Here is a 12852-nt window from a genome sequence, read left to right on the forward strand (position 1 = left end):
TTGTCAGGTAATACACAAAAAGAAAAAAAAAGGAAAAAAAAAGAAAAAAAGTGAGTAGCAGTGTGTTTGGCTTTAAAATAGCCCAGATAGAGATTGTCCCCAAGTGGAACCCCAGGCTGCAGGAGCAGCCAGTAGCTGCCTGAGTCCTCACTGAGCAGTCAAGTACAGCTCAGAGAGCAGGTCTGGGCACCCTGTCCCATGGGACCAAAGTCAGCCATCAGGGCTTGCACAGCCCTGAAGATGTGATGGATGGGATTTAGCTCCAGGTTGCTGCCTCAACACAGGAGTCTATAATCTTGTCATTTGCCTACAGAGTTGACGTAGACTAGTTCTGCAGAGTCAGCTGTCATTAAAGACTGTTCCTAAGACTGTGGCTGCAAAGTAAATCTACTGGAGCAGTTTTCCTAGATATGTTGATGCAGTGCTGAGACTAGAACTGAGATGTGTAAAGACATGTTAATTAACTTCTTTGATTAGCTTCATCATCTTGGAAGCATGGAATCATAAAATTATGTGGTTGGGAGAGGCTCCAAGAAGTCATATAGTCTATTCCCATGCCAAAAGCAGAAACTGCCCTATCAGCAATGTTCCTTGACAAGCAGTAACACAAGCTAGTCTTTAATATCTCATAAGCTGGATTTTTCACATTCCTGCTACAGCTACTTCCATCCTTCTGTATCCTCAGTGGTAGAAGGTTTTTTCTAACATCTAATCGGTATCTTCATTGTTAGAGATGCAGTCTATTCATTCTTGTATTCCCTTTAGGCAGCCCTGTCTTCAGTTTGGGATTTTCTCGAGGTTGTCTTCTTTCCAGACTGACCAGCCTCTTACCTCGTAGGTGATGTTTTCTAGATCTCTGGTCATTCTGAGTGCTGCCCTCTGAACTTTCTCAGAACTAGCAGTGTGGATAGGCCAGATGAATAATTAATTACTTTTTTATGGGTTATACTCCTCATGTTATGACCCAGTAGAATATATAAGTTTTGTAGACAGCATAACACCACTGACTTCTGTTCTGCTTATGATCCACTGAAATGTCAGATCTTAGCAGGCCTGCTGTCTGGTCCAGTCTTGCAACTCATTATTCCTGCTGAAGTTTAGATTTCTGTACTTTTCTGTGCTGAATCATAGGCTATTTTAGAAAAGGTTTCTTCAGTTTAGCAATTACTTTGAATTCTAACCCTGTTCAAAAGCTTATTTTCTTATTTTATGTATTTATTTTTAATTTGCAGATTTGATAGGATTCTTCTTTTTTCATCAGTTGGTAATAGATAGTTCTATTTCTAAGATAACCCTGCAGAAACATTACTTTTGCTCTTCTGCTGCAGTAATTTAATCTGTAGTTCATTTATGAGAATTCTGTTTTCCAAGTTCAACTGTGTGATGTCTGCTATTTCTCCTCTACCCACAAAAGGAAACTATTTTAGCCTAATGTTTGTCCTTGACAAATTCACATTGACTGTTATTTATTTCCTTGTTTTATGGATGCTTAAAGATACTGGGTTGTTTGTTTCAGTGGCTTGGGGGAACTGAAGACAACTAGATATCCTTTTGTGTTTACTCTTGCTTTTTTCTCCTTTTAAAGCTGAGTCTCCCTTTCAAGTTTTACAGCAACTTGTCTGTTCTCCAAGTGTGCTCAAAGATAGCTCACACCAAGTTGTGTAATCCACTAGGATAATACAAATGAAGCCTGGCTGATTTACAAAAACACTTTTCTTACTTAAATGCTTTCCAATCCATCTTTTCTCTATTCTGAACAGTGATTTGTCACTCTCCTTGGTTCATTAGCTAATTGATTTGTTGCTTTGTGTGAAGACAAACATAGAAAGGTATTTGGTCTTCCCTGGTGTCATCTGCCAATAGGTTGTCTTTTCAATAAAACAACAGATCCACATTTTTCTTGGTCATCTTCTTGGTACTTGATATCTCTACAGATGGATTTATCTGCCTGCATCTCCTTTTTTTTTTCAATTCCTCAGGCAATTTCTGTTTTTTTTCCTTAATTGCTTATGCTATTATTTTGTATATCCCCCAATCAATCCAACCTTGTTTCTATGGATGTGCACTTATTTCCCTCATTTGATATAATTAGAAAGATCATAAAATACCTAAACTGATTTCTCATTGCAGCTCCTGTTCTCCCTCTACATTGGGAAAACTGTCACTTGCAGACCAGCTTGTCTACCTAGACAAAGTTTCCAAGACCCCTTTTTCTCTTTGTATGTGAGACCTATGAGATTTTATCTGTGGATACTCGATGCTTATTGAAGTCTATCTCCCAGAAACCACTGTTTAATTGCAGTTTTCTACCTCTTCCCTTCTTAGGGAGTGTGAATGCTACCTTTACACACACAGTCTCATATTCTCAATCACTTTCTACTTCTGGTAAGGATAAGATTTGCAAAACCTTCTCTAACTGCTTCTTCTACCCTCTTAAAAAAAACAAAGCATCTCAAGAGCTATATGTGACTATGTTTTTCCCAAAAATTTTGGCTCAATTGAATACCTTCACTAGTGCTTACTCTTGGATAGTTGCAAGCAATTCTGTCTTGTGTTGGTCTCATTTGCCTTGGTGACCAAGAGCCACCTAAATCCCCATGCTAGCAAACTGATCCTTCCTTCTATCTGTTTCCACCAAAGTTCATTTAAGAACTTTTCCTCCTTCAGCATTTTGGATCTCTGAGCCCCACTGATGCACATAGCAATTCTTTATCTCTTCTTTCCTGAAGAAACTACACAACTTATTTTAACAAATAACTTATTTCCATAAATCTAATAATGGATAGTATTTGCATAACCCATAACAAGGGACATTTTCATGAGCTGTAAAAAGGGATATTTGCAGTGGTATAAATATTCCTTTAAGTGATGGGATCTATTTTCCTCTCCTCATGGAAGTGTAGTGGTGTGATTGTTCCATGCTGTTGAATCTGAACTGATCTAAGTTGGTGATTGTGACAGAAGGTATGGAAAGTTGGTGTGTTTATAAGGCCTATGCATCCTTTACATGTTTTCAAAGCATTAAAAGTGCGACTTAACCAATTCCCACATGCTACAGTTTAGTTTTATAGCCAGGATTCTGCAACACACTGATTGAAATTTTAAAGATGCCTTTTCATTAATTGAAAATAGTATCAAGGGTAAATTAAATTAAATGAAGAGGGCTGTTGTGGCATTGTTGATTGATGCATTGTATTCAGTAAAACCCTCTGTTCTTCTCTTTATTGAACTCAGAAGAGTCCAGGTTCTTTGATGTACAGCTGTGGTTTTGTCACAGAGTACACAGGCATTGATTGTAATTTATTTTATGCAGCTTATGTTCCCAATGTATGCTTCATCAAGGCACTTAATACCAATAGAACCATTTAAAGGATCAACGTCTTTGAAGATAAGATACTAATTTTTAAAAGTTATGTTCCTTTCATTTTCCCAAAACCTTATGCTGAAGATTTAATTTGAAATGTTTGGTTGAAGAGGTGAGAGGGAAACATAAAGTTAGGTGGATGGATAGTAAGATGGATGGATAATAATTCATAGCTTACCTGAAATAAAAATATTTTCTTTTCTCATATATTTCTTTGTATTAATCTGATTTTTTGAAGATTAAGTTCAAATCAGATATAGGCTCTTCCAAAAAGGTAATGCAAAGAATTTCCAAATCCTCATTTGAGTATGCAGATAGGTGAAGCATCAGTACAGTTGAGGAGAACATCTAAATTTTGGCTTGAAGGCATTGGCTGTCTAGCATATTAGTAGGCAAGCTGTTTAGTAAACAGGAGGGAGCTCTGTAATTCCTCAAGAAGTCTTTGGTGTTTACAAATATTTCTCATCATACAGATGAGTCGTGATGTTTTTGAGTTTTAGATTGTTGAAAATGTGAAAGCCAGCTACTCGAAGCTTAAAATGCCTTTGCTTCACAGAGAATATTCCTCCTGTGGGGTTTTATTGTTCTTGACTTTGTGTTTATCTACAGTGAGTAATGATACGTCATGGATGATGAATTACAGTCTACTTCTTTGAGGACAAAAAACCCAGGTAAATTTCTGAGCCCAAATATACAATTTTCTCCAATTATGCAAAGAATATGAGAAATAAGAAACAAGACAAGAAAGAAAACCAGAAAATGTTTTTCAAATATCGACTGTACTGGGTCAGTAGGGCTGCCTCTTGTGCATTGAGTGAAATTATTAGCAAGTTGAAAAGAGAAGACAATCCACTGCAGAAAAGTGAAGCTACCTGTACTCCTCTAGAAATCCACTTCATGCAGCAGAATCCTGGGGACAAACTTGTTCTCTGCATCCTTTCCTAGGCTTGAGAATCTGACTTAGCATTCAGGTTCTATGTGAAAAATTTTCCATGCCATGGGTTTTCATGCTTCAGAGCCATAATATGTTTTCCAGCTTCAAGATCTGCCTTCAGTAGGTTTACTCATGGATCTTGGGAGGTCTTCAGCTCTTCTCCTCATCTTCCTAGATGTGAGCTGCACAATACACCACTGTCCCTCTGTGCTGTGGTAACAGAACACCTTGAATTTGGGCACAGGAGCATGTGGAAACCTCCAAACCTGCTCCTGGAGTCTTGGGAAGAGGAACTTCTATTTTAACAAAACAGCAAGAATTTATCCACAAATGAAGAAGTACTAAAGTTTGTCCTAAAGTGGAAGCTGGCAGCAGCACATGCCCTTCCCAGTTTCATGTATCTTCTTTAAGAGCTGCTGTTTTTAAACTAGAGTTTAAGTGAATGCATTGAGTGAATTCTGTTATAAGAAGAAGAAAGAATATTAAATTATGAAAACAGGTGTGAAAGATGTTCTGTGAATGCACTAGAGGAATGCGTCTTGCTTTGAAAACAGCTTGAGAGGTCAATCAGCATTTCCCAGAGGAAAAAAATATTTTCATGTCTTGATAATTAAATTAAATGGTTTGTTTTGCCAGTTGTTCTCGTGGCATCAATCGTGAGACACTGTTAAAGTGATAATTTTTGTCTTGAGATCTTTAAAATTCACGTTCTTGCAATTTTTTCATGTGAAAGGGAATGGCACAGAATCACCCTCACAGGCTTTGGGAGCTGACTGGCTCACACTCTGTGAAGGTGAATGGAAACCACTGCTGGGACCAGTATCTTTCATAATAAGAAATTGAGAAAATTTTGATTGCTTAATCTGTTAAAACAGCCTGAGAGAGAATAGGAGCAAAACTGGTCTGAAAAATTGTATTTAGAGGGTGTTATTCTTGTTGCACTGCCTGCAGGAAAGGGGCAGAGCTGAGGGTTCAGCACCATCTGCCCTTGGTGAATTTTGACTCACCAAGGTCCTCTTACTGAAGTCTTGGATGAGAAGGTGAGATATGCTCTTAAATTTGTCAGTTACTGAAACCTGAGAGAAACTGCTATGCTGGTGATTGGAGAAACCATTTGAAAAACAGGCAACCTCTGCAACTGTTGGGTTCATTTGCCACACCTGTATCTGCCCTGCACGTTACGTGAGCATAACATTTTTCTGATCCCCTCTGCCCTACCTGTAAGGTCCATTTCCCACCATCACATATTATGTTTCACTTCTGCTTTGCACTGGTGCTGGTTTTTCCCTGTGTTCTCTGTCTCTGAGCTGGGCAAGGGGCAGCAGGACACGAGGCTAGCCCTGAACTAGCTAAGGCTGAGGGATCAGCTGGCAGACCAGGCAAAAGAAATGCTCACACAGTGCAGCCTGAACCTCTGCAGGAGGTGTAATTTCCATCTTTTCCCTTTATCCAGTCATTGATTTTCACATAACTTGAAAGAACTTAATTCCTTTTCAGCTCTTCAGCTAAATCAGATACAGAGGTAAATGAGTTCAAAGAAAATTGAAGGAAATAAGAAAAAGTATCAGGTAAACAGATAAAGCAGCTGCCTAAATGCATATGTTTTGTTTTCACAGAAATCAGGTGGAAAATAGGATGCAGTTCAATTTGCAGTAACTTTGCAAGTGAGATGGGGAATAATTGCCATATAAGAGCTCTTTATAGGAGCTAACAGAACCATGATTCAAAAAATTTGAACTTTATATGAATACATATACGAAAAAGACTGAAATATTTCAAACTTCTCAGCATGGTAAGGTCTTGGTTGTGGTATTGTGTCTGTTCTTGGACACCACAGCTTGTATTCATGTAGGCCAGCTGGAAACAGCCCATAATGGCTACATGTCTCAAAAGTGTGCTTTATGAGAATAGAGACTTAATTTGTATTATTTATTCTATTAAAAAGGAGTCTTCAAAGGCCGTATGCAAAAGTTTTCCATGCAGATTTCCATGTCAGTAGTGGATGGGACAAAGAAAAACAAACCTCATTTTTCAGGAAAGGAAAATGAAGATTAGACATGAACTAAAAATATCTCCAGTAGTGTCTGGAGTAGATTGCCTAAATCTGGATTTTATTCACCAGAGCTGGAAACCTTTAGTTGCTGGTAAGTTCCAGGGATGATATGAATGTATAGTGATGATCCCACCTCAGGGCATTAAAATGGCTTACATGATTTCTTGATTTTTTTCCAGCTTTAGTATTCTAAGGCTCCATGTTTGATCTCTGTGAACACAAAGGAAAGAAGGATTATTTACATTAAGGAATATTAATGACAAAAAAAAGGCTGTGAATTCTGGCTATGCATCAATTATTTGGGAAATTAGAAGAAAGCTCATAACCATTCAGGGACAGTTCTCCAAATGAAATGCAAATCTGAGTGTCTCTGGGCAGGAGCACAATCCATTTCAGAGGGTATGGTGCATGTTTTTCTTTTGATTTCAGGGGACTTGGCTCAAAGATTCTGGTAATCTCACAGATGCATGATCTTTGCTTTCCAAAAGGAGACAACTGAATGCTTTAAGCCCACATGAGTCCTGCTATAGCTTGTAAACAAGGCAAGTGAACTCGACTGACAGGAGTGTGCAAACTCATCTCTCCTTTTAATGTGCTTCTTGGTATATTCTCTTCCAAAACTTTATTTTATCTTACCCCTCCTCTGATGTTCCAGTTGAATATCTAGGGGTTTATAATCCTTTCAATGAGAGTCAAGCATCATGAATGCTGGATGGTGGCATTGTAGAATGAATCAGGCATGCAAAACAAGCAGAATCTATTTATATACACAGATATCCCAGTAATCAAGGAAAAGATTTGCAGAGTAAAATGTGTTATAAAATACCCTAATTTACTTTTGGAAAAAGAGTTGTAACTATTATGTAACCTCATTCAGTATTTCGGATTTTCTTTTAAGTAAAAAGATTAACAACTGTGGGGGAAAGAAAGCAGAATAATTTATGGCATTTGTTGTCATAGAAAAATCTTTGATTATTTTAAGAATATATATTTTATCTTTTTATATATAAAAAACATTATAAAGCAGGCACACATTTTACAATAGAGTTAATCCTGCAAGGAGGAAAGGCAGAAATAAATTTGTGAAAGATTTCTTTTGTTTTCATTTGATTGTTGTTGTTTCATGCAGTCATTGTTTTACTTAAGCTCTGCAAGAGTAAGAAGCAACATGAGCTCCTGGGATGGGAGGCCCATCCTCTGTGGCCTCATCTCGGCCGGGTAGGTAGCACGATCCTTGCCAGTTAGAGACAGCTAATATATATGGCTGCTCCCTCAGAGAGTTTCACCGAGGTGATAAAATATTTTCTACTGATTTTGCTGAAAAAAGTTCAAGGGTCCCTTGTAGAGGAACCAGAGTTAAAGCTGGTAACAGCTGCCAGAATTTTCTATATATTTTGTGAGTAAATTTCCAGGTGCTTCAAGTTGCTCCTTATAGCTGGATTTAGCTGAGGCACTTATTGATATAGGCAGAAGGTTCTACTTTCTCAAATACCAGCTTCCAAGGTCACTCCCAAGGAACCAGTCTTCTCCTAAGCAAGACCTGGGAAGGACTGGTTCAGGCTGACCTTTTGGCAGCGTGGACCTGCCCATGCCAGATCTGGGCACTTCTGCTGGATGGCATCTTTCAGCACCATCCTCAAGTTTTGGCTACCAGTGCCAAGCTCTCCCACATGCTTCTCTGCCTTACCCCAGGATTTGCAACACTTCTCAATTTCATGTCATGAAAATTCCAGTCTGGAGGGTGTCACCCTGTCCTCCTGTTATCCGAGATACTTGGAGACAAAAGCACACACTCTTAGCCCGTTCTTACTCGTGGCACTACAGAAGCATTCCCCTGCCCCTCTGGGGAGCCCTGGGGCCGAGAGAGGCACTGGATGGGTGTAGCCCATCAGCTTTTTGAGGGGTGAGGGCCGAGCAGGATGCACACAGCCCCTCTGCACCACTTGGCCATTGAGGTGTTGGTGGACATATGGCTGCAAATACACCTACCAGGTGCTGTCGGGTGCACAGTGGATATTTCAGCTCTGATTCTTTGTCAAAGGCACCTGCAGAAGCAGTTAAGCTGGATTTAACTCTTTTTATATATGCAGCTCTGCTGTCTATTTTACTAGTTTTGAGACTGTCTCTTTTCTCTTTGTGGGATATCAGATAACTAAATTGTTTTCCACTTTTAATGGGACTTTTTGTCCTGTGCGACAAAAATTTATGAGTAATATGCAGAACTATATTTCAAGCCCTGGCTTGTTGAAACAATTATTCATTATTGCTTAGAATGACTTCAAATTGTTTAATAGAATGGAACCAATGGATCCAACTCCTTAACACCCTAGTCTTGAACTGAGTTCAGGCTCAGACCTTGGATGAAAACAGTTTGGAGATATAAAAGTAGAGAGAAAACACAAATGCTGTCTTGTTTAAAACTCCCTGAAATGAAACGTTTGTGCATTTTGAAGGCCACTTTTTTGTCAATTAGTGAGAAAGTAGACATTAAGTGTACATTTGAGCAATTTCTCCTTTCAGTTTTGGATACTGCTCAGAGACACTAGATGGCACCTTCTGTTTGCTACGTGCATGGGGCCCGAAATAGGGCCTATCTGAATGCTGGGGAAAGCTGACAATTATTTTTGAAGCAACTGGTGCATCCATATGGATACTTGCTTATGAAGGAGACAGAAATATCCTGGTGCTCCACATCCAGAAAAATTGGGGGGGGGGTGCGGGGTGTGGGGTGGACAGAGTACCTATTAACCGCCTTGTTTCTTCTTTTTATGTGATGTCTGTGCTGCAGCTGGTGGGCAGTGAAACACCCAATTTAGTTAAAAAGCAGGCCGGGAATGGTTGTTTTCACGCTGCATTTTAAGGAAAGGATTTTCAGGAAAGCTGGACATGATACAGGCAGCTAGGGGTGGGACTTAGGCTCACAGAGTGTAACTTGCCCCAGTGTGAATGTGGAGTCTGTGGACACGTGAGTCTGTATCTGCATCATCAGACATCTTGTGTCATTCAGGATGCCATAAAGGATCCCACATAATGTCTAGCCACTGCTCCTAGAAGGAATGGATTCTTTGTATAGGCTGAGGATTCCAGCTGGAGGAATCACTAGCCAGGGATCACCACTGCATTTGCCAGTGACATGAATGAACATAAATATAACATGCAATGGTTCCCTTGTAGAAAGAAAATTTAGTCCATGACAAAGCTATTTTTCCTTAATTCAGGGGTGAGAGATCTCACTTGTTCTCCTTAACAAGTTTCTACAGGCATGTATCTTTTAGAAAGAATTCCATTTAATAGTTTAGGAAAAATCTGCCCTAAGCTTATTTTGTGATTTCTGCTCTGTGTTTATCATGGTGAACCCCTCATTCTCATCATCCAAAAGCAGAAGGATTATGACTGGGCTGTTCTGCAAGACATCTCAGGCACAACCACTAGGACTGCCTAAATCATCAGTGTAGTGCCCTGACATCAAAAGCCCTCATCTGATCAATGTTTAATCCACAAAGATTTGCAGAATTCTTGTATCCCACAGATCAGATACCACAAAGCTATAAAACATCTTCTTTGACATTGCAAGTAAACCTTACCTTTAATACAAAAATGGAAGTATGAGAAATTAAGTGAAAGGTCTTGGAAAAGAGCAAGGAAAGATCTAGAGCTAGAGCCAATGACCTGTCCTGTTAGAGCAGGAGCTGATTTGTAATGAATAAAAGCCCAAAGACTGCTGGGGATTGAACTGTGTCAGTGCTACAGATAAAAGCAGTGACCATCTCTCCCAGTGGTGCTGTCACTTTAACTTGGAAGGAAATTCCTTTCTGCCCCTGGATTTTGTGACCTGTCATAGTGGGTTGAAGCTGGTGGAATGCCAGGAACCCATCAAAGCCTCTCCTCTACAAATCACTCACCTCTACAGCTGGAGAGGAGAGAGAAAATATAATAAAGGGTCTGTGAGTTGATCTAGGGACCAGGAAAGATCACTCGCCAAAACCTATTGGGACAAAACAGACTCAAATTAGAGATATTAATTGAATTGATTGCTAACCAAGTCAGAGGAGGATAATGAGAAGTAAAATAAAACCTTAAAAACACTTTCACCTCTACCCCTCCCTCCTTCCAGATCTACCTACTCCCTCAGCAAGGCAGGAAGACAGGGAATGGAGGTTATGGTCACTTCATCATGCACTGTTTCTCCCACTACTCAGGGAAAGGAGTCCTTCCCCTGCTTCAGGTTAGGGGTCACTCCCACGGGAGACAGTTCTCTGAGAACTTCTCCAGTGTGAGTCTATCCCAGGGGCATCAGTTCTCCACAAACTGCTGCAGCATGGTCACTCTCCATGGAGTGCAGTCCTTCAGGCACATTCTCCAACATGGGTCCCTTCACAGGCTCACAAGTCCTGCCAGCAAACCTGCTCCAGAGTGGGCTCCTCTCTCCACGGGTCTGCAGGACCCTGCTCCAGCACAGGCCTCCCACGGGGTCACAGCCTCCTCCCAGGAACGCACCTGCCCTGGTGTGGGTGTCCTCCATGGGCTGAGGGTGGATCTCTGTATCCCCATGGACCTCCATGGGCTGCAGGGGCACAGCTGCCTCCCCATGGGCTGCACCAGGGGCTGCAGGGAATCTCAGCCCTGGCACCTGCAGCACCTCCTGCCCCTCCTTCTGCACTGACCTTGGTGTCTGCAGAGTTCTTCCTCTCACATGTTCTCACCCCACTCTTCTCTGCCCATAATTACATCTCTGGCCATAATTACATCTGCACAATAATGTTTTTCCCCTTCTTCTTAAGTGTATTATAACAGAAGCATTAACACCATTCCTAATTGGCTCAGCCTTGACCAGTGGCACATCCATCTTTGGAGCTGCCAAGAACTGGTTCTACTGGACATGGGGGAAGAAGCCACCCCTGTTGCCCCCACCACGCCCCCCGAGTTTGGTCATGCAAACCCAGTGTATCTGTCCAAGCCTGAGCCAGTCATCAAGACATATAAACCTAGAGATTTTCTGTATTGTCAATATACTCTGCCTGTCACCCTATTTCTGAAGCTAGATTGTGTCTCATACTTTCAAGAGAGGAGGAAAAACATGAAAAAGTCAAGCTATATATTAAGATGAGAAAAAAATCACCTTCCTGACCACTGCAAGCAAGTAGTTGAAAACCTGAAACAAAGATTTAATTAGAAACAGTGTAAAAATCATCCAAACTTGCTTTGTCAAAAAAAAAAAAAAAATCCATTCAGTCTCCTTTTAAAGCCCTTTTAAGTCCTCTATTCACTCCTACAATCTCCACCTGATATGCATTAAATATAAATAAAATAAACCTACAGCATTACCTTTATCAAATAAGATGGTATTTTTCAGAGGGAAAAAAGGTTGTATGACAAAAGTGGTGCAGCCTCATCCAGCCTGACCTTGAACACTTCCACAGGTATCTACAACTTCTCTGGGCAACCTGTTCCAGTAACTCATCACCCTCACAGCAAATAATTTCTTTCCAATATCAAATCTAAATCTGCCCTCTTTCAACTTGAATCACTCCCTTTGTCCTGTCACTACATGCTCTTTCAAAGACCTCTCTTGTTAGTCTCTGTTAGGCACTGAAAGGTGCTAAAAGGTCTCCCTGAAGCCTTCTTTTCTCCAGGTGGAACAACCCCAGCTCTCCCAGCCTGCCTTCATAGAAGATATTCTCCAGGCATCTGACCATCTTTATGACCCTCCTGTGGACTCATTCTGACAGATCCACATCCTTCTCATGTCGGGGGACCCAGAGCTGGATGCAGCACTCCAGAGCAGGTCTCATGAGAGCAGAGGGGGAGAATTGCCTCCTTCAATCTGCCGACCATGCTGCTTTGGAGGCAGCCCAGGATATGGTTTTTTCCATCAGGCAGAAACATCCCTTGGCCACAGCCCCCTCACCTGCTCTGCTCTGCTGACACACTGAGCAAGCCCCTGACTCCTGAGCCGTTTGAGCCAAAGCACTTGATGCACAGCCCACTTGGCATTGTCTCCATAGTAAGTAAATGTGGCTGAAAACTTGGTAAATAATTGATTGTGTTGTCAGGACCTCACTAGCCAGGCTGATTAATATTTAGTGAAAATCATACTTCTGAGTTTGAAAGGCAGAATATTGTCACGGAATGAATGCCTGTGGCCGGCAGGGACAGCACATCTCTTACAGGTGCTTAAACAACAGCTCAGCAGGAAAAGGCTGATCATTCTTGGGACTTGCATGCATGAGAACTTACTTGTGGGAGATATTAAGACAAGCCTTTAAGTTCAGACCTCTCTGGCACACCTTGGTGGGTCTCCAGTCTGAAGAGAGCAAGACCCAAGGTGTGCTGCAGGACATTGACACAGCAAAGGTGGTGTGAATGGGATGTCTGTCTCCAACAAGACAAGGTGCTGTGTCTTACACACCTGTTCCCCTTTTCTTTGGTAAAGAGAATGATGAAATAAAAATGACAAAACATGAATAGAGAATTTACACCTGAGAAGGAAGATGGTGGACG

Source organism: Passer domesticus, chromosome 2 (assembly GCF_036417665.1).
Source record: "Passer domesticus isolate bPasDom1 chromosome 2, bPasDom1.hap1, whole genome shotgun sequence".
Taxonomy (NCBI): Eukaryota; Metazoa; Chordata; class Aves; order Passeriformes; family Passeridae; genus Passer; species Passer domesticus.